Below are 26,070 nucleotides of genomic sequence, written 5' to 3' on the forward strand. Positions count from 1 at the left end.
CAGGAAGAAAAGGTCTACTGCTCACAAACCCTCAAGAGTAATGCCATACAGGCGGCTAAAGTCATTATAAAACATCAGAGCACAGGCTGCCTGGGAAAGCAGAGATGGTAAAAGTAAAAAGGAGAGTCCAAAGGACCTTGAGAGTATCCAAGCATACCAAATCTACTTCCTCCGTACTGCCTCAAGGCTCTGCTTTTGCAAACCATTCCTGTCACCGCAAAGAGCATAAAATATATTATAGAAACCAAAACTTGTTTTGAAATACAGTTGTGCCTGATTGGTTTTTATGCTTCTTCAGTATAGCAGTCCATGCTGGTGGTGGTTGGAACAAACCAACAAGATCCAAATTCAATTTTAGCCAAGCTTTTGATAACCCTCTCCCTAGGTTTTTCACTGAGACAAGCTAAGACAGATTGGGGACAAAAGAAGCCCCAAATACCCCACATATCCATATTATATTATGGAGTTTTCAAAAGAGGGATATATAGCAATCTGACATTTAAGGCATTTGTCTGGCAAATCAGGAAGGGAACATTGAGGACAAAGGGAAAATAGATATCTACATTAGATAATATCTCAACATTTTTCCGTGGTGCTATGGTCACTAAGTTTCTTTTAACATTAAAGGGAGACAATACGGTAGGGTTACGTAGAGCCAAATGTCTCAGGGTCACATCCCAACTCTGCCATTGACAGGTAATGTGACTGTCAACAAGTTAAACTCTCTGGACTTTAGTTTCCTCCTTGGTAAAACAAGAAAAATAATACCTATGTCAAATACTGTTTGAAGATTACAGAAGTGTATGTAGTTGCTGTTAGTAGTTCTATTAACGTTCTCTTAATAAAAGAACCATGTGCTGTTCAATAGCTACTAGAAGACATAAAAAATGAAAGTGATAGTCATAAGTGGAATCCTAATAAACATCAAATACTATACATAGCTTTTTCTTTTTTTTTTTTTTTTTTTTTCCTTTTTGTCTTTTTTCGTGACCGGCAACAGATCGCAACCCTCAGTGTCGCGCCCGTACCGGACCGGGACCAGCCACGGGATCGCAACCCTTGGCGTTGCTCCCGCCCCTTGCTCAGCCAGTGAGCAGCCGGTCTGCATGTGGGATCCGAACCCTCGGCGGGCGCGCCACCGCACTTCCCAAGCGGCGCACTATAGCAGTGCGCCACCGGGCCGGCCCTATACATAGCTTTTTAATGATACATGTCAAGGGTAGATTTTACATTTGTGTCATGCATCTCGTAAATCAGTTTCTAATATAGATTTTTTTACCAGGACCTATTATATTTGAAAAATAAAAGGTAAATTTAAATTAGCATAGTGTTTATCAATTTTTTTTTTCCTTTTTGTCTTTTTTCATGTCCGGCAACGGATCGCAACCCTCAGTGTCGCGCCCGTACCGGACCGGAACCGGCAACGGGATCGCAACCCTCGGTGTCGCGCCCGCACCTCGCTCAGCCAGTGAGCAGGAACCGGTCCGTATGTGGGATCCAAACCCTTGGCGGGAGTGCCACCGCGCTCCCAAGCGGCGCACTGTAGCAGTGCGCCACGGGGCTGGCCCAAATTAGCATAGTGTTTATATGCAACTAATGCCCCTACATTGTTTTTTTCAATGTTGATAAATACTGTTTTTCCAAATGTGAAGGGAAGATGGGTGGAGATGAGAGTTAGTGTACTAAATAAGAGTGATCAACATTTATCGAGCACCTACTAGATGAGACTTTTCATATATTCACATTTAATGCCCATCACCACTTTGAAAAGTGAAATATTACTTATATTTTACAAATAAAACCTGACATTCAGTGAGGTTAAGTAAATTACCCAAGGTCACATAATTAGAGAATGACATAATTGGTAATTGAAGTTATGTTTGTCAAATCACATAAAAATATTGAGAAGACCAAGTATTTATTTAGTACCTTCTTCACATTCATGTTAGGGGCTTCATAGCACTATCACTCACTGATGGTATAATAACTGGTGATGTAGAAACTATTCATATTTGTCATTCTATGAATGAGGAAATTGAAGCTCTGGGGAGTGGAATAACCTGGCCAAAATTCCAGAGACTGAAAGTGGTGGCAGGTAGGGGATTCAGAGTCTGTTTTTCATGTAACGTGGAATTATAAAAACCCATCACATTTAATGATGACCTTTGGTTTTTAAAAAAGCTGCATTTATTTGGGAAAATATTAGATATACCTAAGATACATAAACTCAAACTAAAACTTGATTTTATTTAAAGTGATTCTCAATTGTTACAATATTATTGTTTGAAGCTCAGGAATAGTTGCACATCATTTAAATGGCAAAAATCAAAGGATGTTTTATTCAGGATATAAAAAATGTAGCTTGGTTTATATTCCAGAAGAAAGACAAATAAATCTCAAAGAGCTCTCATTGTAAAGGAAATTATTTCTTGATATTTTAGAAAGTAATATTTAAAGAATATTTTATAAAAGTAAAATCAAAATGAGCCTATTATGGATGTATTTAGTGTTTATAAAACTCTTCTTTCTCAAGCCAACTACATTTATTTTGGGATCTTGTTTAAAGAAAAAAAAGCTAAAACTAAAAATCAAAAAAACCCCCCAAAAAACCCCAAAACAATAATCTTAACCTTATCTTGAATTTTTTCAAAGGGATATATTAAAAAAGCATTGAAGACCAAATTGTTTGACAGCTGAATGTTTTCCTTTGCAACACAATAACAGTGAAACATGAAATAGCAAAGTACAAGGTATGCAATTTTCAAATTGCAATGTGATGGATAACGTGAATATACTTCCCAAGCTTTAAATAAAAAATGAGAAATTAAATGGTGCTACGTTAACTCAACATCACATTCTGAAAATACACATGACAAGCAGTGCTTCTCATCACACATAACATTAGAAATCAAATTTCGAATTAAATTTGCAGTTTTAAAGACAGCAAATGGTAATACATATCTTTCTAGGGAAGGTATCATTTCAGTAAGTAGAAGAATGCCAAATAGAAAAATTATTTCAACCTTGTTTAAATGTAGGATTAATATAGAACAACTTTATTGCCACACACGTTGTGTTTTGTCATTAAGTAGAAGCTTACTGAAAGGAAATTTTAAGAAGTCTTTACCAAAGCTGACAAGGAAATTGCTTGCAGTAGTTTGGACAAGGCTTTCTTGTGTCAATGTCATAATAGATCTCATTCCAGTGTGCTAACTTCTGAAGTGCAAATTTTTAGAAATGAATATTGGCTATAGTTTACAGTTGTGTTGAACACAATAAACACAATCAATTTGCAGCAAGTAAAAAAGCACTTTTGGGTCTATTGAACAAAATAGAGGTTGATTGTTGGCGATGTCAAAACTGATGATTGTTACCTACTTTCTGGAGCTACCAGGTTACTAAGGGTCATGGATAATAAGAGAAAATTTCACACTACTGTATCATGAATGTTCAGGGTAGAAACTAAATTTACTAATATGACTGGAAACAACCTTAAACATTGGTCCATTGTACTTAGTTTTTTAACGTGCAACAAACAGAGAGACTTAAAGTACCTTGGTGATTACGTTAACTGCGTTTGTGTGGTGTTCTATAACATCGAAAAACTTGCACCATAAGTACACAAAGTACATGCTATATGAAAATATTCTTATTATTTGGAGATAATTTTAGGCCACCAGGCAATGATCTACATATTAAATTATTCCAGCCCGACTTTTGATTATGCATTTAAATGACTCACAATTTAATAAATAATTCCTGTTATATCCTTTCTCTGTTGCGCTTCCATCAATCCTGTGGGCAAAGGGAAGATATTCAGTTACGCAAGTTCTCCCATCTCTCTCTCTCTCTTTTTCTTTTCTTTTCTTTCTTTTTTATTAAGTCACAAATAAAATGTCATTGATGACTCTAAGAATTTCTAAAATATTTTCTTTGGAAATGAAAGTATGTTTGCTGCTCATATATAGCAGTTCATAAGGGGTAATTAATGAACTCCTACACTTAAGTTTTTAAAAACATCAATTTTACTAGATAACAATGAAATAAAAGTTTTTTTCAAAATATTTATGAATTGCCATTTCTGTAATATATTGATAAAAATGTTCAGAGAATCCTGTCCCAACTGAAAATTTTAAGTTAAACACACATAGGAACTAAGAAAGCAAAAAACACTGTAGTGAGTCATCACTGGAGGTGACATTTGTTCTAGCATATATGCTGCTCAATGGTGGTCTGGAATCTTGGCTTTGGGAGCCATAAATGAAAACCAGAGAATAAAATCATCAGGTAAAGAACTCACGTTTGCATGGTTTGGGGTTAAGATTTCACTTTATATTTTTGGACCACCAAACCCCAAATTAATTATTTAGTTTCATAGCTGTAGACATAGAAAGGAGGTCCTAGGAGTATCTTTACAACTTTAATCAACTAGCTGTTTGCTGTTATTAAAAATGACTTTTTAAAGTTATTTTATGGTCCTGATATTCACAACCTGAAGGACACTGAGCTGATTAGTGCGACATCCTCATAAAGGACTCAGAACAGTCATGCCAGAGACATGGGTTGTATGTAGATTATTAAAGTACAACTGAAGCAAAGTATTAGAAAAATGATATGAAGGTTATTCCAAATTATACAACCTTAATTCGTACACATACAAGTTAGTTTTCTATGTACCACATTAGGAATGAGTTGCTCTATGTTGTGAACATGCATGTTTACAGCCATCTCTAAATCATATTTGTGAATCATATTATGTTGATGCAATCAAAATAAATTTAAGGATTACTGTTACTAAAGGACATGCTAACCACCAAGGCCTACTCATCTTTACCTAAATATTAGTCTTGTGCAGAAAGCAAAGCTTCTATCTAAGACAAATGGAAATTTAGCTGAATATTTCACTACTGCAAATAAGCAACAGGTTGTTACTGTGTTTCTACAATTTGTTACACACTAATCCTATAATAATGGACAGTGATATTAGCTTTTTGCATTCTAATATTTATCTAGACCACAGAGGTCATTTTATGGTTATTCAAGAGAGAATTGAGCAAAATGTTTTAATTCATTCAGTCATTAACACATTATTTTTCTCATGTCTGCAAACATGGTGATTTTTGCTTGATTTTATTTGTTTGTTTCTCTTTAAGATTCTTTGTTTTTATATCTAGGTTGACTGATTCTGTATTTTTCATTTTTTTGAAATGTATTGGCATAAAGAGATAATTTTGCAATCAAGATAGAACTGGGCTTTCCCTCCCTAACCGGTAAACCTATCCATCTGATTGCTTCCCTCTCACTGTTAATGGTATCACCTTCCTTAGAGTTCCCTAGGGTTGCTTAGTACATTTGACTCTCTTTTCTTCCTTATCTTTCCATATTCAATTTTCATCAAATGCTGCTGAGGTGGACACTCCCGTGCACCAACTATATACCTTTTCAAAAATGAAAGACTTACCTCTATAGCTACTGAAAATGAAGATGGAAGATGACCATCAGATCAGCCCTCTTTAGGCACTGCCTTGCTTGGAAAAAAAAAAAAAAGCCTCACCTAAGGTCAAACCTCCTTCCACATGTGGCCACTTTTAATGATTAATCAACATAGTGCTCTGAAGGCCCAGTCTCCTCTTCCCAACTTGGGAGAACTTTGAAGGGTCATCTCAGTTTTAGAGGCCATGATGAGTTGATTGAAGAACTTCACTGGGCCTGCATTGAAGCCCCCCTTCTCTCTCTGGCCAATGTACTTTCTTACCATTCCTTCCACAAATGTTGATCAGAACACATTCCCTAGTAAATGTCCTGCATGTTAATCTCTCATCTCAAAGTCTGATTCTCTGGAAACTCAACCTGTTATAGCATCATTTTTTCCTCTTTGTTTCTCTTGAAACTAAATCACATTTGTGAATTATATTATGTTTCTTAACCCACTGTCATTGGCCTAGTCTGGTTTGCCTTTAACTGTCATTTAGAATGGTCAATGTTCACTTTTTGTTCCATAGCCAAATAGGAATTCAAATATAAACCTCTACCCAGGCACACTTGGAACTTGATTGTAGCTCACTGCAGGTTGCTGTGAAAATTCCAAGTCTATTCATTTCTCAAAATTTCTCCCTACCAAAGAATATGCAATGACACCAATGTTAGTACATGTTGTTGGTGCCCCATAAAAGTCCCCTCTGAGGAGAGTTCCCATGCACGCTAGTGGTTTCCAATAACTCTTTGCCTGTGAGGATTCACTACCATGGGATCCTGCCTTAAGAGCAAACATCAGGTGTCTGTGTGAAGATGGAGATAGGAAACAGATTTTAAGAAAGCTGGCAAAAGATTGCGGCCAACCCTGTTGAAGCAGAAGAGAGAAGCCCCGTGGAGAGGTGGCTGATAGGAGAGGGGAAAGAGCAGGGTTTGGGGAGTTTTATCAGAATGTTGGGGTCAGAATCTGTCATTCAAACCTAGTTCCCTGCTCCCTCTAACTTATCTCCATGGCTTTCTTTTGGTTTCCACTTTCTCAGAGGAAATGACAATTACCTGATAATCACAGGACCCTTGCACCCCTTCCTGTCTGGGGTCAAGATGATCCATACACCAAGCTTGAGTGATGAAGAATTTGAAATCCTGCCTGTATCCTTGGATTCTGATCCCTCGCTGGCTGTCTCAGATGTGGTTGGCCACTTTGATGACCTGGTAGACCCTTCCTCCTCACAGGATGGCAGGTTTTCAGCCCTGTATGGGGTCCAGATACTGGACATGTCTGTGAACATGACCCATGGTTTAATGGAGCAGGGCGGGGTGGTGGGAAGGACTCCTGATTGGGGGCTTGACCATGGACTTGGACATTCTATAGGCACTCAGTATAGCATGAGCCCACTTGTTACAATTGATGCACCAATGAAAGACATGACATCTGGTTTGATGGGACATAGCCAGTTGACCATTGATCAGTCAGAACTGAGTTCTCAACTTGGCTTGAGCTTAGAGGGTTGTACCATCCTGCTACCTGCCCAGTCACCTGAGGATCGTCTTTCAACCACTCCTTCACCTACTAGGTCACTTCATGAGGATGATGTTGAGGATTTCTGTAGGCAACTTCCCAGCCAGAAGACAGTGGCAGTGGGAGCAAGGAAAAAGCCAAAGTTCCCAAAGAGGAGAAAAAAGAAAGATCTTAATGATCGAAACCAGTCTCGGCATATCCTTTATTCTTTCGTGACACACAGGCTGGCATCAAGGGACAGAATCCCAATGCCAGTTTTGGAGAGGTTTAAAAAATTGTGGCTTCCATGTTAGACAGTCTTGGAAGAGCAAACACAGGTAGATAAGTGGAAAAGTGAAGCTGCCGAGAAAGTGTATCTGAAGGCTCTGGCTGCTTATAAAGACAACCAAGAGTGTCAGACCACTGTGGAAACAGTGGAGTTGCATCCAGTGCCACCATCAAAGACCCCTTCTCCAACTCCTACAGCTACCATTGACCCAGCATTTCCAGCAACAGTGTCAATGGAGCCCTCTGCCCTGTCCCTTTCCATTATGGTTAACTCCACTCTTTCATTCTATGTAGAAAATCAGGCATCTTCTGGGGCTAGGAGCCAGCCAGAATCACCAAGTTGATTATTACCAAACAGATGTTGCCCTCTTCTATTACCATATCCCAGCTACAGTGGTGACCTCCTGGGGGCTCCAACTAGGCCAAACCAGTGCAGCTACTATACAGCCCAGTCAATAAGCCTAGATGGTTACTTGGTCACTGTTGCAGGCAGCAGAAGTAGCTGCTGCTTCTACACAACTGACTCCACCCCAACTACAGCCCCCTCCATTACAACAGATGCCCCAGCCCCTGACTCAGCAGCAAGTTAAATTCTTCAGTAACCTCCTCCACTCCAGGCCATGCAACAGCCCTCAGAAAGTTCAAATGAATTTACAGCAACAGCCACCTCCTCTGCAGACCAAGATTGTGCCTCTACCCACTCTGAAAACTGCAAACTACCTTAGTCTCACCAGCTGTGAAAAGGAGTCCTGAGCAGTCTGTGAATAACAGACTGGAGGCCCACACAGTGTAGGCAACCTCTCCTAAGACAACATGTCATATGATCACAGATATAGTTCCTGAGGTTGAGTCTCATTCTCAGATGGATGTTGAATTGATGAGTGGGTCCTGTGATGCTCTTACCCCAGCCTCGATGTGTGAGGTCTGCTTGTGAGAACCATCCCGTTGTGAGTAAGGACTAGGAAAGTGAGTACTGCAGCAATGAGTGTGTGATGAAGCACTGCAGGGATGTATTCTTGGCCTGGGTGGTCTCTAGAAATTCAAAGCCAGTGGTGTTTATGAAATAGTCCTTCCTGTTCTCTAAGCCAGTGAAGATTTACCTGCTGGGAACATGTCCAAGAAGAGCCTGTTTTGAAATACAAGCTTGGCTTCTAGTAGTACCTGATCTCAACCTAGGATGGCCGTTCATGCTTTTCCCCCTTGTTCCATCATCAGGTCAGGCTATGGAGCAGGGCCATCGAGTTTGCAGTAATCTGCAATTGCTTTTTACTTTCAAATACAAGCAGAAATGTCAGTGATACCAGCAGAGGAAAGGGTGAAGGAATTATGGACAAGCAAAACATAGGCATGGTAGGGGTTGAAGGGGTAGGGGTTGTTTGAGGAAACTTGTTGGTAGAATTGTCATAGGACTTTCCTCAAATAGAATTGAAATGATGACAGAGCAAAAAATAAAAATTAAAAAAAACCCCAAAAAACAATAAAAGAGCAAACTTCAATCAATGATGGAAAGGAGTTAGTGGGTAAATAACCCACTTCATTGCCCTTCAGTGTGACAATTGATAATTCTCTCCTAAGGTCCCAAATGAGGTCCCCCAATTTTCAGCAGTAATCTGATAACTAGATTATTTTTTATTGGTTTTCTCCCTTCAGCATCTATTTCTACATTCTCTCAGAGTGCTTCCTGTATTCACCTCTCAGATACACTACTTGCAATTAAAGTCTTCTCTTAGGGTCTGCTTTTGGAAGTAGGTCACAAACTAATATTAAGAACTGATTACCTGAAATATTGTCAAGGACCTTTACATAATCTCCCAGATCTTATTGTACTATCTCACCCCACCCATTTGTTCTATATATTAGCTCTATATTTTTCTTTCTAAAACTCATTTTTTTTTCCCCCTTTTTGGCTTTTTTCGTGACCGGTAACGGGATCGCAACCCTTGGTGTCGCGCCTGCACTGCGCTCAACCAGTGAGCGGACAGGTCTCTATATGGGATCTGAACCCTCGGCGGGAGCTCCACCGCGCTTCCAAGCACCGTACTCTACCGAGTGTGCCACCGGGCTGGCCCTCTAAAACTCATTTGATTCAAGCCACTTTCCTCCTTAGAAATCTTCAATGTCTCCCAGTACAATAAGAAGTAAAACAAAACCATCCTACAAATTAGGCTTGTATTTTTAATTGTATGTCACTCTGCATTCCTTAACACATACACACACACACACTGTCCAAACACACCCATCTATTTTTTATTTACAGAAACTGTCTTCTCTGTGTTTTCGATAAGGTTGTTTCTTTTACAAAACATCCTCCCCACCCATATTGGCTGATAAATCTCAACTCATACTGCAAGGTCCAGATCAAACCCATTATTGTCTTTGAAACCCTCTCAGAATCCCACTGATTGGATTAATATTTTCCTCCCACCATGTTCCCCAGTGCCATGATTAAATTTTCAGTATTTCAGAGTGCACCTTGATTGAGATGATTAATGGATAGCTATTTCCACCACCAGATATGAATTCCTGGGAGGCAGTAGCCATATCACATCCATGTTTGGCTATAGTGGTAATATTCAAAATAATTAACAAACCTATATCCCAGCACTGACCAATCAGAAAGGATGCCTAATCAAGGTCCTGAGGCACTCTGATGCTTTAGGTGTTAACCATTTAGTTACTGCTGAATTGATGGGAGATCCAGAGAGGCCTGGAGGAGGGGCTGTGTCACTAGATGGGAAAAGGTCCCACCGTAGTGGAGCTCAAACTTTTTGCAAACTTACAAGCAACTGTAACAATATTTTAAGAAGGAAAGCATAATAGGCTGAATGTCAGCTTTGTTTATAACTACTATGTTTATAAAGACTTTCCAAATTGTAGGTCTTTAGTAAAAACTTATATAATTAAGAACAAAATTGAAATGAACACAAGGTTTTTTTTTAAAAAATATCACTGACACACCCCTTTAACCAGAACAAATAAGGAAATTCTCAATATATGTGTGAAATTTTTATAGTCTAGTTTTCCTTATTTTATTTTTTATTTTGAGAGTTACTTGTACATATTTGTGGGGTACAGCATATTGTTTTAATACATGCTTATACTGCACAATGATTCGCTTAGAGTAGACAGCATAGTTTTGTACCCATGAGTCCACTACTCCTCCTTCCTTCCCAGCCTCTGATAACCATTATTCCACTCTCTACTTCTATGAGGACCACTTAATATTATTATTTTTTAGTTCCACATATGAGTGAGATCATGCAGTATTTGTCTTTCTGTGCCTGTCTTACTTTACTTAACATGATGGTTTCCAGTTCCATCCACCTCACTGCAAGTGATAGGATATAATTTCTTATTATAGCTGAATAATATTCCATTGTGTATATATACGAGTTTTTTTTTTTTTCCTTTTTTTTGTCTTTTTCCGTGTCCGGCAATGGATCGCAACCCTCAGTGTCGCCCCCGTACCGGACCGGGACCGGCAACGGGATCGCAACCCTCGGTGTTGCTCCCGCACCTCGCTCAGCCAGTGAGCGGGAACCGGTCTGTATGTGGGATCCGAACCCTTGGCGGGAGCGCCACCATGCTCCCAAGCGGTGCACTGTATCAGTGCGCCACCCAGCCGGCCCTATATATGAGTTTTTTTAATGCATTCATACGTTGATGGGCATTTAGGTTGATTCCATCTCTTGGCTATTGTGAATAGCATTGTGATAAACATGGGAGTGTGGGTGTCTTTTTGATATGTTGATTTCATTTCCTTTGGTAGGATTGCTAGGTTGTAAGATAGTTCTATCTTTAGTTCTCTGAGGAACCTTCATACTCTTTTCCGCAGTGGCTGTACCTATTTACATTCTCACCAACAATGTAGTAGGGTTCCCTTTTCTCTGCCTCCTCACCAGCATTTGTTATTTTCTGTCTTGTTGATAACAGCCGTTCTAACTGGGATGAGATGATATCTCATTGTGGTTTAAATTTGCATTTCCCTGATGATTAGTGATTTTGAGCATTTTTTCATGTGCTTGTCACCCATTTGCATGTCTTCTTCTAAGAAATGTCGCTGTTCAGGTCCTTTATTTTTTAATCAGGTCTTTTTTTCTTTTCTTTTCTTTTCTTTTGTGCTATTGAATTGTTTATTCTGGATATTAGCCCCTTATCTGACACACTTTGTTGACAGTGTCCCTTGCTGTGCAGAAGATTTTCAGTTTGATGTAGCCCCATTTGTGTATTTTTGATTTAGTTGCCTGTACCCTTGTAGTCTCGCTCAAAAAAGTGCTATCCACTCCCATTTCGGGTAGCATTTCTCCTAGTTTTCTTCTAGTAGTTTCATAGTTTCAGGTTTTAAATTTAGTTCTTTGATTTATTTTGAGTTGATAAAAATCACCATACACAAAAGTATATGGTGAGAGATAGAGGTCTTGTTTCAGTCTTCAGCATGTGGATATCCAGTTTTCCCAGCATCATTTATTGAAGAGGTTGTCGTTTCCCCAGTGAAAATTCTTGGCCCCTTTGTTGAAAATCAGTTGGCTGTAAGAGTGTAGGTTTATTTCAGTGCTCTCTATTCTGTTCCATTGACGTATTTGTCTATTTTTATGCTATTTTTGTTACTACAGCTTTATACTATATTTCAAAGCCAGGAAGTGTGATGACTACAACTTTGTTCTTTTTGTTCAAGACTTCTTTAGTTATACAGGGTCTTTTGTGATTCCATATAATCTAGTTTTCTTTATATTACTTCAGATTAGTTAGCAGCTTTTCTGATGAAATTATATTTACACTGCTTAATATACTGTAGAAGTCTTCCAATAGTAATATCAATACAAATTGGAGCTAGTTTTCTTTTTCCAAAGCTGTTTATCTAAACTGTAATGGCATCATTAATTCAACTCTAAGGCATTGTCCTGGGAAGATTTATTGTGATCATATCTTGTAAATAATTTTCAAAATTATGAAGTCTGCAAAATCTCTTCCATAGCAAGCAACATTTACCTGATTCATCCTCATTTAGCAATCTACCCCTGAGCTGCCTTTAACTTCCTTAAATTCCTTCTAAATTCTTTCAAACCAACATGTTAAAAGAGTCTATATCTGATTTGTGAAAATATGTATTAAAATGTTATGGTCTCACAAAAGCGGCCAAAACCGACAAAAAATAATTAGACTAAAGAAAGGTGCCCAGAATCTAATTATTTATTCTGAGGTTCATTTCATTAATTTGAAGAGTCTGATTCATGGGCCAGGGGCTTTGTTAAGGTGGTCATAAGTATTCCTAATTCAATAATGTTCCACAGTTTGTGGTTCCTTTTATGTTTCTTCTTATAAATAGCAGAACTACTGCTGTCCATAAAACAGAAAACTGAGATTTATTATGTTTTGTCAAAAATAATCATGCTAATTCTGAATGACTTGCTGCCTTTTAGAAAAGACTAGTTGAAATTCTAAAAATAACCAAAATCCACCATCTATTAGTACTGTCATTGACAAACTGAAATGAAAACCGAAATTTAAATTGTTTTAAATCAATTTACATTTTCTGGATTACCTAAAAAAATGGTGAAATATGTTACTTTATTGAAATGGTTGAAATAGGGTCACTACAGCTCAAATATTCCTATCATATGGACACTTATTAATGGGCTATGTAAAGCCAAACATCCCAAAAGCAATGGGAAGATTTCATGAGATGCTAATGACTACTGCTGTGTGAACAGCTGAGGTTAAGCACACCAGAAGCAGGGAATGAAGATGGGTAGGTGGATTCTTACTACACAGTACCTTCTATCACAGTGGTAATAATTGGATCCTTGTATTTGGCATTCTGAAATTTTCCTTCTGTTTGTTAATGGCATTGACATTCAGTCTACTCTCTGTACTTTCTTCTTGGCAGCAGGTCTCTATACCTTCTATGCTAGATATAGACCCTTCCCTCAAACATTCTTTGTTGAAGCAAGCAGGAATGACAGGCCTATATTTCCAGGGAGCACAAGGTCACTGCTAGGTATATGCTCTCTGCACTTCTAAAGCTGTATCCACTTACCTTCCTTATAATAATTCCCATAGCAAAATCCAACTACAAGTGGGGCATTTAATTCTCTACCAACTAGGCAAACTTATTCCTTTGATGAATCACAACCCCTCAGTTCTAGCTATTACTTTCTATCACTTCTTACCCCACTCTCTCAATCATAAAAATACTTCCGATCCACATTCCCAAGCAAGTAATTCTGTTTAGGGACCATCAGAGCAATTTGTATGAATGAATGCTTTATTAAAAACAAAGGAAGAAATCTTCGCACATACTAAACCTTTAACCTATTTTTTATATATCAATTAAGTGCACGTAGATATTTTTAAAATACCCAGTCCTGTAAACAGACATTCTCATAGAATTCTTTCAGGTTCATAAATTGGCAGAACTATTTGAAAGCATTTTATCAAATTTTAAATGTAAATACCCTAAAGTAAATATTTCCACTTTTAGTAATTTGTCTCATAAATAAATTTAAATAAATGGCCAAGATAATATAGCACTACATGTAAAATGTATACCACAAAACTCTGATCATTTAGAAAGCTTATGACTGAAATGCAAAACTAAATTTCCTCGTAGGCCATTTACTAAAAAGGGGAAATACAAATTACATTTTTATTGCTTCTCATCATATTTCCATCCTGCTGTGGTAGTTAATAATATTTCATTGATAAATTTGATACCTTTGAACACACCATGTTTCCAAGGGTACACGTGCAGAATGTACGGAATTGCATTATCAGGATCTATAGTGACACGTGGATTTCTCCACACTATTGGAAGATCTGAAGATAACTAGAAAAGAGGTAAAAGTAAACAAGAATTATATAATATCAATCTGAAATGCTTTTCTATGCTTTAGCATGTTACACTACATGAAATTAGTGTAACAAGCTAACACATAAAAAAACCCTAAAATTTATATTAAATACTTCCATTACAACTATTCACTTTTAATTAACGGCAAGCCAGAAAAATGCTACATACAGAAGAAAAATATGAGATGAGACCTATGAAAAAATGGAACAAAGGAAATGAATCTTCCAAAAATACGTTTATTTCTGTTGCTGCATTTTTATAAAGATCATTGATGCTTAGAAAATCTGAGTATCTTTTAAAGGGCAGGCAAATTTTTCTTTACGCAATCAGATGTACAAAGAGATGAGCCATTTCAATGAATTTCTACATCAGTATTAACAAAGCTGACAAGGAATGTTTAAGCTACATTTGACCACAATCTTGGTTAAATCCTACTGTCAGTCTTTTGTGTGCTTGCATCTTGCCATTCCTCACTCCCCAGGCAAATACTACTTTGTGTCTCCATAGATTTGCTTTTATAGACAATTATTAGAAATAAAATCCTACAGTATTCAGTCTTTTCCACTGTTTTTTTTTATTCAGCACATTGTTTTCTTTACTTTTTAAAATATTTACCTGTTTTTTAAATAACAAATAAAAATTGCACATATCTATGATTTACAACTTGGTGATTTACAACATGTGCATATTGTGAAATGGCTAAATAGAGCTAATTAACATATGCTTTACTTCACATAATTAGCATTTTTGTTGTGAGAACACTTAAAATCTATTGTTTTTTTTTTGAAAAATACAATATATTTTTATTAAGTCACCCTGATGTACATTAGATATTGAAAACTCATTCATTTTAGTTTTTTCTGCTTTCTTTATCTTTTTATTTATTGATTTTTATTGAAACATATTCATTGTACACATTTATGAGATAACAGAACTTTATTTCAATACATGTATACAAAGTAAGATCATATCAGGGTTGTTAGTATGTTCATCATTGCAAAGCTTAATCATTTCTTTGTAATGTGGACATTTGATCTCTTTTCTAGCCATTCGATGATAGGCAGTAAATTATTGTTAATTATAGATGCATAGCTCTACTATATACCAATAGAACTTACTTTTCCTATCTAGATATAATTTTGTGTCCATTAACCAACCTCTCACTGTCTCCCTTCCGCCATCTCCTTTCCCGCCTCTAGTAACCACAGTTCTACTCTCTCCTCCTAAAAGTTCAACTTATTACTTATTTACTTACTAATTCATTTTATTTATTTATTTTTAATTTTTTTAACTGAAACATAATTGATTATACATATCTATGGGGTTAAGATTTGACTATCAGTACATGTGTACAGTATGTGAAGATCAAATCAATTTTATCAACATGTTCATTACAGATTACTCTTTGTGTCCCTTATCCAATTACTCCCTCAGCCCCACCTCCTCATTTATAACTATATTATAGGTCTGTTCTCTCCATCTGAAAGTTTAATGTTTTATTGTTGCCTCCCTCCTTCCCTCCCTCCCTCCCTCCCTCCCTCCCTTCCTTCCATCCTTCCTTCTTTCCTTCCTTCCTTCCTTTCTTTTTCTTTACTTCTGTGTTAGCACCCACTTATGAGTGAGGACATGCAGTATTTCTCTTTTTGTGTATGGCTTATTTCACTTAACATAATTTTCTCCAAGATCATCAATTTTGATACAAATGGCAGAATTTCATTTTTTTCTTCTCTCTCTCTTTTTTTTTTTTTTTATGGCTGACTTGTATTCCACTGTGCATGTATACTACATTTACCCAGCCATCTGTCGATGGACATTTGGGTTGGTTCCAAAACTTGGCTATTGTAAATAAAGCTGTGATGAACATGAGAGTGCAAGTATCCCTTTGACATGATGATTTCCACTCCTTCGTGTATATACCCAGCAGTGGGATTGCTGGATCATGTGGTAGTTTTATCTGTAGTTTTTTGAAAAACCTCCATACTGTTTTCCATAATGACTGTACTAATTTACAGTCTCACCAACAGTGTAAAGGAGTTCCCTTTTCTCCACATCCCTCCAGCACTTGTTATTCTCAGTCTTTTTGATAATAGCCAGTCTAGCTGGGGTGAGATGATATCTCAATGTGGTTTTGATTTGCATTTTCTGATGATCAGTGATGTTGAGCATTTTTTCATGTACCTGTGGGCCATTTGTATGTCTTCTTTGAAAAATGTCTATTCAGCTCCTTTGTCCATTCTCAATTGGATTATTTGACTTTTTTACTGTGAATAGTTTGTACCCTTGGACCAACATCTCCCCATTTCCCCCACCTCTTAGCCCCTGGCAACCGTCGTTCTATTCTCTTCTTCTGTGAGTTTGACCTTTTTAGATTCAACATACAGCTGAGATCATGTAGTCAGTATTTGTCTTTCTGTGTCTGGATTGTTTCTCTTAGCATAATGTCCTCCAGGTTCAACCATGTTGTTGCAAGTGATATATTTTTCTGATGGCTGAATAATATTCCATTGCATACATATGTATATGTGTGTGTATATCATTTTTTATTTACTCATTCATCTATTGATAGAAACTGTATTACTCCTTTTCTGGTGCTTATATCAAAATACCTGCAACTGGGTGGTTTATAAAGAAAACAAAATTTATTGCTCACAATTTCTGAACCTGGGAAGCCCAAAGTGCCCCTGGTGGAGGCAACAGTGACCCAGGGGTCTTACATTGCAAGATGATGGAAGCAAAGAGAGCAGAGAGGGAGATAGCTCCTCATGCCCTCTACTTTTAAAGCCCTCAGAATTATACCCTTTGCCACTTCACTACAGAATGGTCCTATAATCTAATCACCTCTTCAAGGTTCCACCTTTCTATTACCATAATAGGATTTCCCACACCCAATGATCACAGTGGGGATTAAGCCTCAATGAAGTTGTGGGGGGCATCCAGTCTATGGCAAATATTTAGGTTGTTTCCATATTTAGGCTATTGTGAGTAATGCTGAAATGATCATGGGGATGCAGCTATCTCAGGATACCAATTTCATTTCCTATGGAACTACAAAAGATCTCAAATAGCTAAAGCAATCTTGAAAAGAAGAAAAAAGTTGAATGAAACACAATTGCTGATTTTAAATTATATTAAAAAGATATAGTAATCAAAGAAATATGGTACTGGCAGGAAAACAAACACATCAACTAATGGAACAGAATACAGGGCTCAGAAATAAACCCACATGAATACTGTCAACTAATCTTTGACAAGGGCACCAAGAGTATAAAATGGAGAAACTGTAGTCTTTTTAATAAATGGTGTTGGGAAAACAGGATATACACATACAAAAAAATAAAATTGGACCCTCCTCTTACCCCATACACAAAAACTAACTTGAAGTGGATTAAAGACTAAAATGTAAGAACTAAAGCAGAAAAAAATCCTAGAAGAAAATATAGGGGAAAATCTCCTTGACATTGTTCTTGTCAATGATTTCTTGAATATGACACCAAAATCAGAGGCAACAAAAGATCAAATAAACAAGTAAGACTGTGTTAAGTTAAAAAGGTTCTGCTGAGCAAAAGAAACAATCAATAAAATGAAAAGGAAACCTATGGAATAGAAGAAAATATTTGCAAATCATATGTCTGATAAGGGAATAATATCTAAAATATGTAAGAAACACATACAACTCAATAGCCAAAAAACAAATGACTCAATTTAAAAATGGACAAAGGACCTGAATATGCATTTTTTTCCAAAAAAGAAATAGAAATGACCGATACACATATGGAAAAGTGCTCAACGTCACTAATAATCAAGGAAACACAAATCAAAACCACAGTGGGATATCACCTCATACCTGTTTGGATGTTTATTATCAAAAAGACAAGAGATGACTCCAGTTAGGATGGCTAATATCCAAAAACCTGAGAATGATACATACTGGCGAGGTTGCAGAGTAAAAGGAACTCTCATACACTGTTGGTGGGACTGCAAAATGGTGCAGCCTTTATGGAAAATTGTATGGAGTTCCTCAAACAATTAAAGATAGATCTAACATATGACCCAGCTATTCCACTGCTGGGAATATTCCCAGAGAAATAGAAATCATCATGCCAAAGGGATACCTGTACTCCCATGTTTACTGAAGTTGGAACCAGCTCAAATGTCCATCATCAGATGAGTGGATAAGGAAACTGTGGTATATCTACACAGTGGAATACTATTCTGCTATAAAAAAGAATGAAATGCTACCATTTGCAACAAGATGGATGGACTCAGGGAAAATTACATAAAGTGAAGCAAGTCAGGCACAGGAGAAATACCACATGCTCTCACGTATTTGTGGGAGCTAAAATAAATAATAAATATACAAACAAATAAAAGGTGGCAGGGAAGAAGACACAAGAATCACAACAATTCCTTGAACTTGTTAAGACAAGTGAGCAGATATGATATAGTGGGGGGCAAAGAGAGAGGGGAGAAGGAGGAATGGATAAAGGGACACAAAAATCAACTACAATGTGTATTGAGAAGTTAAAATAAATTTTAAAAAAAGACAAGAGATGACAAGTGTTGGTGAGGGTGTGGACAAAAGAGAAGCCTGTATGCTATTTGTGGGAATGCAAATTTGTATAGCCACTATAGAAAACAGTATGAGGGTTCCTCAAAAAGTTAAAAATAGAACTACTATATAATCCAGCAATCCCATTTCTGGTTGTATATCCAATAAATTCTTCAGTATTATTTGTGTATAAAAATCAGAGAAATACAGCCTTCAATTATTATTGCCTGTGAGAATAATTTTATTATTAAGAAAATTCCACTTCCATGTTAAATTGGATAAATACAGTTAAGATAACATAATTCTTATTTTTAAAAGCCTACATTTTCAAAATTACATTCATTCCAAAGGGAAAAAATTAAAAGTAAAAACAGAAATCATGTCCATCACAGCAACAAAATCAAATAACCAATGGTATGAAACTATAGATTTTTCTTTATCCAGTTTTCATCAAACTCTTGACAGGTTTCCTTGCTCACCATTAAATTCTGGAAAGGATGAAGGGGTAGTAAAAAAAAAAAACATTTTCTCCTTTTTTACAACAAATCCAAGTAGTCATGATTTTTTCTTCCTTACTTCCTTCTTCCTTCCTTCCCTCTCTTTCTCTTCCTTTCTTTCCTTCCCTCCTTCATTATTTCTTTATTTGCTTTAAAATTCACCCACTGTTCATTAAACAATGCTTCCCTCAAAAACCATTATGTGCTCAATACCATGATTTATGTTATATATAAAAATGTGGATTAGGGAGGCTTGTTCCTGTTCTCACAGTTTATAATCTGGTGGGGAGTAAGAAACAGGTAATAGCAACATGGTGTAGTAGGTATGATAGTGGGACAAGTAAAAAAAAATTCTGTGGGAGCAGGTGACAGGTATCTAATCCAGGTTCATGCAAACAGGGAAGGATTCTTGGAAAAAGTGGCCTCTAAGCCTTGTCTTAAAGAATGAAAAGGATTTAGACAATGATAAGCAAAAAATATTACTTGTGCAGAGAGTTCCCAGCAGCAGAAAAAGGAAATACTGTATACAAAGGCTTATGTGTTGATAAGCCAGAAGTGGCAAGATGTGATCCTAAACAGATAAGCAAGGATGAGCTACTGAAGGACAGTGAAAGCCACTTCAGGGAGTATCGACTTGACCTTGAAGACAAGAAATGACATTGAAGGGTTTTCACTGAGAATGACAGGATGAGATTTTCATTTAGAATATACACTCCATTTGTAATCTAGTAAGGAAAGAAGAAGAAAATCAAGGCACATATTTTTCAGGATTACAACAAATGCAGAGGTCAAGCACAGAGAGTTTTCAAACTTCTTCAGTCCTAGGCACCTATAATGGGTAGATATTTGAAGCTTCTTCTGAGGATCTCATTGAGCACATAATTTGTAAATTAATATGGAGGGAGGTGGAAAAATTTCTTTAAGGATTGGCTTTAACAAATCAAGTGAGTAGGAAAAAAGTACACAATTTCATAAAAAATAATGAGGTAAAAAAGTGTGCATTTCTTCACATTTTCACTATTATCGCACTGGGAAATGAGAGGATACACTTGAAATTTTGTCATGTCTACAGATGTTTTACATTAAAATTTTAAAATTTGTTTCTAATTTTTTAAAACAGCTCTTATTATTATGTATGGCTCAAATAAGTAGATTTTAACGTGTTTTCTAATTACATACTAATACTTAAATATAAAGTATGTTTGGTGCTAATTCAACTTCATAATTAAAATGAAGTTTAATAGCTGTTGGACTAATAAAATGTAGAATTGTAAACATCACCTTATATGACATTGCTTTACCTGATTAAGTGAAAGTAAATGTTTTAAAAATTTCCTATTAGTAGTACATCTCATATAATTCAATATATATTCAGAAGAAAACACTTTTTCATACTGAAAAAAAAATCTTACCTTATATGTTAGAGAAGTATTTGTATAATTAGGCACCATTATGGGTTTATTTGTTATGTTCCCAACTTGACATTCTACAGTGATGTTTTCCAAGGCCATGGGTTTTCTCCAACCCCTTTTATGTCAAAAATGTACTTCATACCATCTACTTCATTTTGTAGAATAAGTTTACCCTACGACAAACCAGCCAAATTTCAGCTCTGTAGAAATCATAATTCAATGCCAAAGAACCTCTGTTAGACTACTAATTTTGAGTCCATTTAATGAAATGAGCTTGTAAAGAATTGTTAGCCATTGGCTTTTCTAGTTCACATATAAATGCTTCTATTGAACAAACTTCTTGTGAAAAATCTCTTTATTTCCCATTTCTTTCTCTAAATTACAGAGTTTATATGGGCATTCTAATACATAACATTTATATTTAAACATATTCATGTTTACCTTTTTGTCAAACAAATATTGTCCTACAAAAGTATTTTCTTTCTTTTTTTTTTTTTTTTTTTTTCATGTCCGGCAATGGATCGCAACCCTCAGTGTCGCGCCCGTACCGGACCAGGACCGGCAACGGGATCGCAACCCTCGGTGTCGTGCCCACACCTCGCTCAGCCAGTGAGCGGGAACCAGTCTGTATGTGGGATCCGAACCCTTGGTGCGCCGCCGCACTCCCAGGCGGCGCACTGTAGCAGTGCGCCACCGTGCCAGCCCCAAAAGTATTTTCTGATGTACCAGTTTCCTTAATGAATAAAAATGAGAAAAGCAATGGTTTTACTTTGTTCACTACGTTGTGTAAAAATAATCTGTATTTAAGTCTTTACAGAAAATGGCATAGTGACTTAGAGAACACTTATTCTTTTTTTTTTCCTTTTTGTCTTTTTTCATGTCTGGCAACGGATTGCAACCCTCAGTGTCGCGCCCGTACCGGACCGGGACCGGCAACGGGATCACAACCCTCTGTGTCGCACCCGCACCTCGCTCAGCCAGTGAGCGGGAACCGGTCTGTATGTGGGATCCGAACCCTCGGCAGGAGCGCCACTGCGCTCCCAAGCGGCGCACTGTAGCAGTGCGCCACCGGGCCGGCCCTGAGAACACTTATTCTTTAAATTAAAATATTTATTAAAGTTTCAAGCAAAAAATTATCAAATTCATGGAAAATATAAAGTTTCTGCAGAAAAGACTCATCAACAATTAAATAGGCTAATACCATGCATTGGTTTATTGACATATTAATACTGGGGGAAAAAAAATCAATGAGTTCATACCATTATCTCATGTTCCATAATTGGTTTGAATGTGAGAGGATACTGCACAGTTTCGCCTCCTCCAACATGTAAAATAGAAGGTCCATAAAACCATTTTCCTTCTATAGTAACTTAACATTTCCATTCGTTCTTTGTTTTATTATTCTAAAGCATGAAAAAAAAGGTACAAAAACGTCAGAAAGATGATGTTGATGAAGTTGAATTACATATTAATTCTTAGTACTTTTAATAAAATTGCATATTATATTTTTAATTGTATTTTTTAGGGATCACCATTTGAAAGTCATATTTGTTAAGAAGGACTGTCAAAAACCTGAACATACGACACAAGGATGACTACATGTTCTTTCTGAATTGCCTAATAGTTCTATCCAAATATTATTTAATGTCTACAGAAATATCCTTTTGTCTGACTTACTAATTACTGTTTAAATGACAAAATTGTCTTGGAGAACACAATTACTCCTAATTAGGGAAAATAAAAGGTGTTCTAACAGGTAAATTGTTCAGATAACAAAGACTACATATCTCATCAGAACAGACTTTTGTGCTTCAGGCTGACTTTTGTTATGTCTTTAATAATTAAACAAATAAACAAAAAAAAATTTATCACACTAAAAATCTAAAGTTCCTCACAATTACGGTACCTTCTTGTATGTTATCTTATCACTTTGACTAACAGGTAGCCAGGCTACAGCCAATCATTTTTCTTAGTGCCTATGAACCCATCTTAATCAGGTGTTAAACTCACAATAGAATTTGGAGCAGAGTGATCTGAGAGTCCATAACTCTGGTGAAGCCAGGAGGCACAGCTTTTGAGCAGGAATTTGATGATAGACATTAGGGTATTGGAGTTAATTTTTTAAGCAAAGAGATCCAGCATAAGTGATTAATCAGGTGAGTAATATGATAACATTTAGGGAGAAACTGACATCAATGTGGAGAAATAATTCACAGCAGATAATTCAATTAGAATTCTGTAATAGTTGGGCTGGTTCCAACTCTTGGATATTGTAAATAGTGCTGCAATAAACATGGGAGTACAGATATCTCTACAACATGATGATTTCCATTCATCTGGGTATATACCCAGAAGTGGAACAGCTAGGTCATATGATAGATCTATCTGTAATTGTTTGAGGAAGCTCCGTACCATTTTCCATAAAGGATGATGAGTGGATAAGGAAAATGTGGTACATCTGCATAATGGAATACTACACTGTTTTAAAAAAAATGAAATACTACCATTCACAGAAACATGGATGGACTTAGAGAAAATTATATTAAGTGAAATAAGCCATGCACAGAAAGAGAAATACTGCATGTTCTCATTTATTTGTGGGAACTAAAAATAAATAAATAAATAAATATACAAATAAACAGGGTAGTGGGGAAGACACAGCAATCAAAATTCCTTGAACTTGTTAAGGTAAGTGAACAGATATGATGTTGATGGGGGGAAGGGGAGGGAGGGGGGAAAGGAGGAATTGGTAAAGGGACATGAAAATCAACTACATTGTCTATTGATAAAGTAAAATAATAAAAAAGGAAATCTATAGTAGTTCAAGATGAGAGGTTTGGAGGACTTTGAGACAGTAGGAGTGGAAGTGAAGAAAAGTACCAAAAAAAAAAAAAATAGTTTATACTTACTATTGGAATATCCTGGGTAAGAGCTTCAAATGCTGGTGTTTCAAACTCAGATCTGGCCTCTGGTTGTTCTTCATTCACCACGCTTTCAACGTAATAGAGACGCACATCATACCATGATGTCAAAAATATTTTACAAGGGTAGCGTCCAGGACTGAGAGGAACAAATCGCAAAGGAACTAGAAGAGATCCATCTGCAACTGTCATAATAATTTAAAAAAATAGTTCAATTATTTTAAATGACATGAATCCTAAAATTTGTTTTGGTAGCAATATTTAATGCTTTTGAATTAAATTGCATTAATTGTATAACCTACAGTAGACTAGGATTTACTGAGGTAACAAACCACCCGTATATTTCCAGGGCTTACATTCAGGTATATTTATCAATGATAGTGTATATCCTGCATAGGTCAGAGGAAAGTCTGCTTCATAAAGTCACTCAGGGACCCATGTTATGAAAGATACCACTATCTTGCAGTTGTACATCATGAACACCTCTCCTCTTTTGTTGACAGGTCAGGGGAAGAGGAATGATTGGACGATTACTCAAGGGCTTTTCAGTGCTCAGCCCAATTAACACGTATTACATTTAATTGGCCAGACCCAGCCACATGGCCTTACCTAACTCAAAGGGGCTGAGAAATGAAGCAGATATGTGGAATATTTGGTAAGCATTACTGTCAGACACGTTTCTATGATTTAGGGTGCTCTATCTCATAGCAATAAAAATAATTTTCAACTTGGGTAGCAGATAGAAATTTTTTTTCACAGTAACCAAAGAAAGAAGAAAGAGGCATCTCTAATTAATAATTCTCATAACACCTTGTTATAACATTTACCTTAAATTAATAGCTAATATCATTTCTTATGATGGGCAGGCTATTTACTCTGGTCTTTTCTTTTCAAGCAACACCACTTTTTCTCTGAAGATCACCATTTTATTATTCTCCACAAAATGAGAAAACAGTTTTAAAAGAATCTCACAACCCAAAAATAGGATGCAAGATAAAAACATAATACAAATTTCACTGTTAATGTCAAAATATTTAAGTAATCAGTGAACAACAAATGATTGAAGAAAATGTTTGGAAGTCTAATTCTGCATAAGAAAGTTTTCTGAAACTAAGAAACCAAATCAAGTGCATCAAACAATGGACCAGACAAGTATTATGATATTAATTGGATATAATTTTAATTCATTTACGCTTAACACCTCAAATGTTAAAAGTGCCAAACTTGCTATCAATGCCCTGAAGTCTACATGCCAAGAAAACCAGGCACTGCTGCAAGAACATTGATCATTCTAAATCCTTTTAAAAACAAATTGAGAATTTGTTTTAAAAATCCAAGTTATATGTTATGTTCTATTATATATTATAATTCAATCTTATATCATTTATATTATGTAGCATATATTGCACGTTGTACAGTGTCATGCATCATATATTATAGAAGTGATCTTCAAAAAGTTCGTGAAAAGATTTATATTATCTTTTAATTACATTTTCCAAGAACTTTTTAGAGTACCCTCATAGTTGTACATCATATATTAAAACATGCTAACAATGGTTCACATTTGAAATCTGTATGACATATAACAAGTCCAAGACACTCAGATGGACTAAGGAGGAAATAAACGGTTACTCTTAAAGGCTTTCAGAATGCTATTTTTATTCTATCCTATTCAAGTACAAATCTTATTTTAGAACAAATTCTTCTCTCAGCAAAAAAAATCCAGGCACATTTTACCCTCTGTTGTTTATTGGTTATTTTCATCCTGAGAGAGGCATTTGGATTGTGGCAACTTTGTTAGAACAAATCAGGAGCAAAAATCATTTTGATAAGACGTTGTTGCCTTATTAACAAAAAATAAAGAAGGCTCGCTCTGCTCTGGAAGGCCCAGGTGGCTCTGCTGTAGCCTCTGTTGCCCTGTGACCTGAAGGAATTAGAAGCACTGGGGAGAGAGTGTGGGAGTACAGCAGGAGACTGTGGAGCTTGAAAGCTCAGGATGGTGGCATAGAGAGGAGAGGGAGGCACGAGGCCACATCTCCTGTTGGAGTGAGCAGGATTGAAGCCACGTTGGGACCTAAAGCTGCCTGGGCTGTGTGGGGGGCGGGGGGGTTAAATAGGGCAGTTTTTTTTTCTCTCCACTCTTGCTTCCCATCCCCTGACTTTCTTATCTCGCTCCCTAAGTGTCGGGCCTTAAAAACTAACGCCACCTTAAGTGACATTATAAGTGGCGCCATTATGGGCCCACAAGGGCGGATTAACGTGGCAGCCTAAGACAGCGCCAGGAGGAAGTAGGGTGGGAGTGTCTGCGGGAACCTTGCCTTAGCCCTTATTGGCCAAATATGTGCTTACACGCTCGTGAACACTGCGTGATTGCAATAGCTAGGCATTGAGACAGGATGCATGCTCTCGTAACCTTTAAGCTGATTGGAGGATGTAAAAACCTCCCTTCCCCATTTGCCTTTAAAAGCAAGTGCTTGTGTGATAATAAACAGAACTGCTCGACAGAACCCCTGCTGCATCTGAGTGTCCTTTAATCTGGGCTGATTGAGGCCGGGGGCTGTGCTCACCTCTCTTCATGGCTCT

General features: G+C 36.8%; 2 pseudogenes; one reads left to right on the plus strand and one right to left on the minus strand.

The window, feature by feature from the left end:
* The window catches only part of LOC103585965, a 30,264-nt pseudogene extending 21,939 nt beyond the window's left edge, over positions 1-8,325 (plus strand).
* A 5,579-nt stretch (positions 8,326-13,904) lies between these two features.
* The window catches only part of LOC103585966, a 105,116-nt pseudogene continuing 92,950 nt past the window's right edge, over positions 13,905-26,070 (minus strand).

This window comes from Galeopterus variegatus, unplaced genomic scaffold (assembly GCF_000696425.1).
Source record: "Galeopterus variegatus unplaced genomic scaffold, G_variegatus-3.0.2 Scaffold291, whole genome shotgun sequence".
In the NCBI taxonomy this organism is placed as follows: domain Eukaryota; kingdom Metazoa; phylum Chordata; class Mammalia; order Dermoptera; family Cynocephalidae; genus Galeopterus; species Galeopterus variegatus.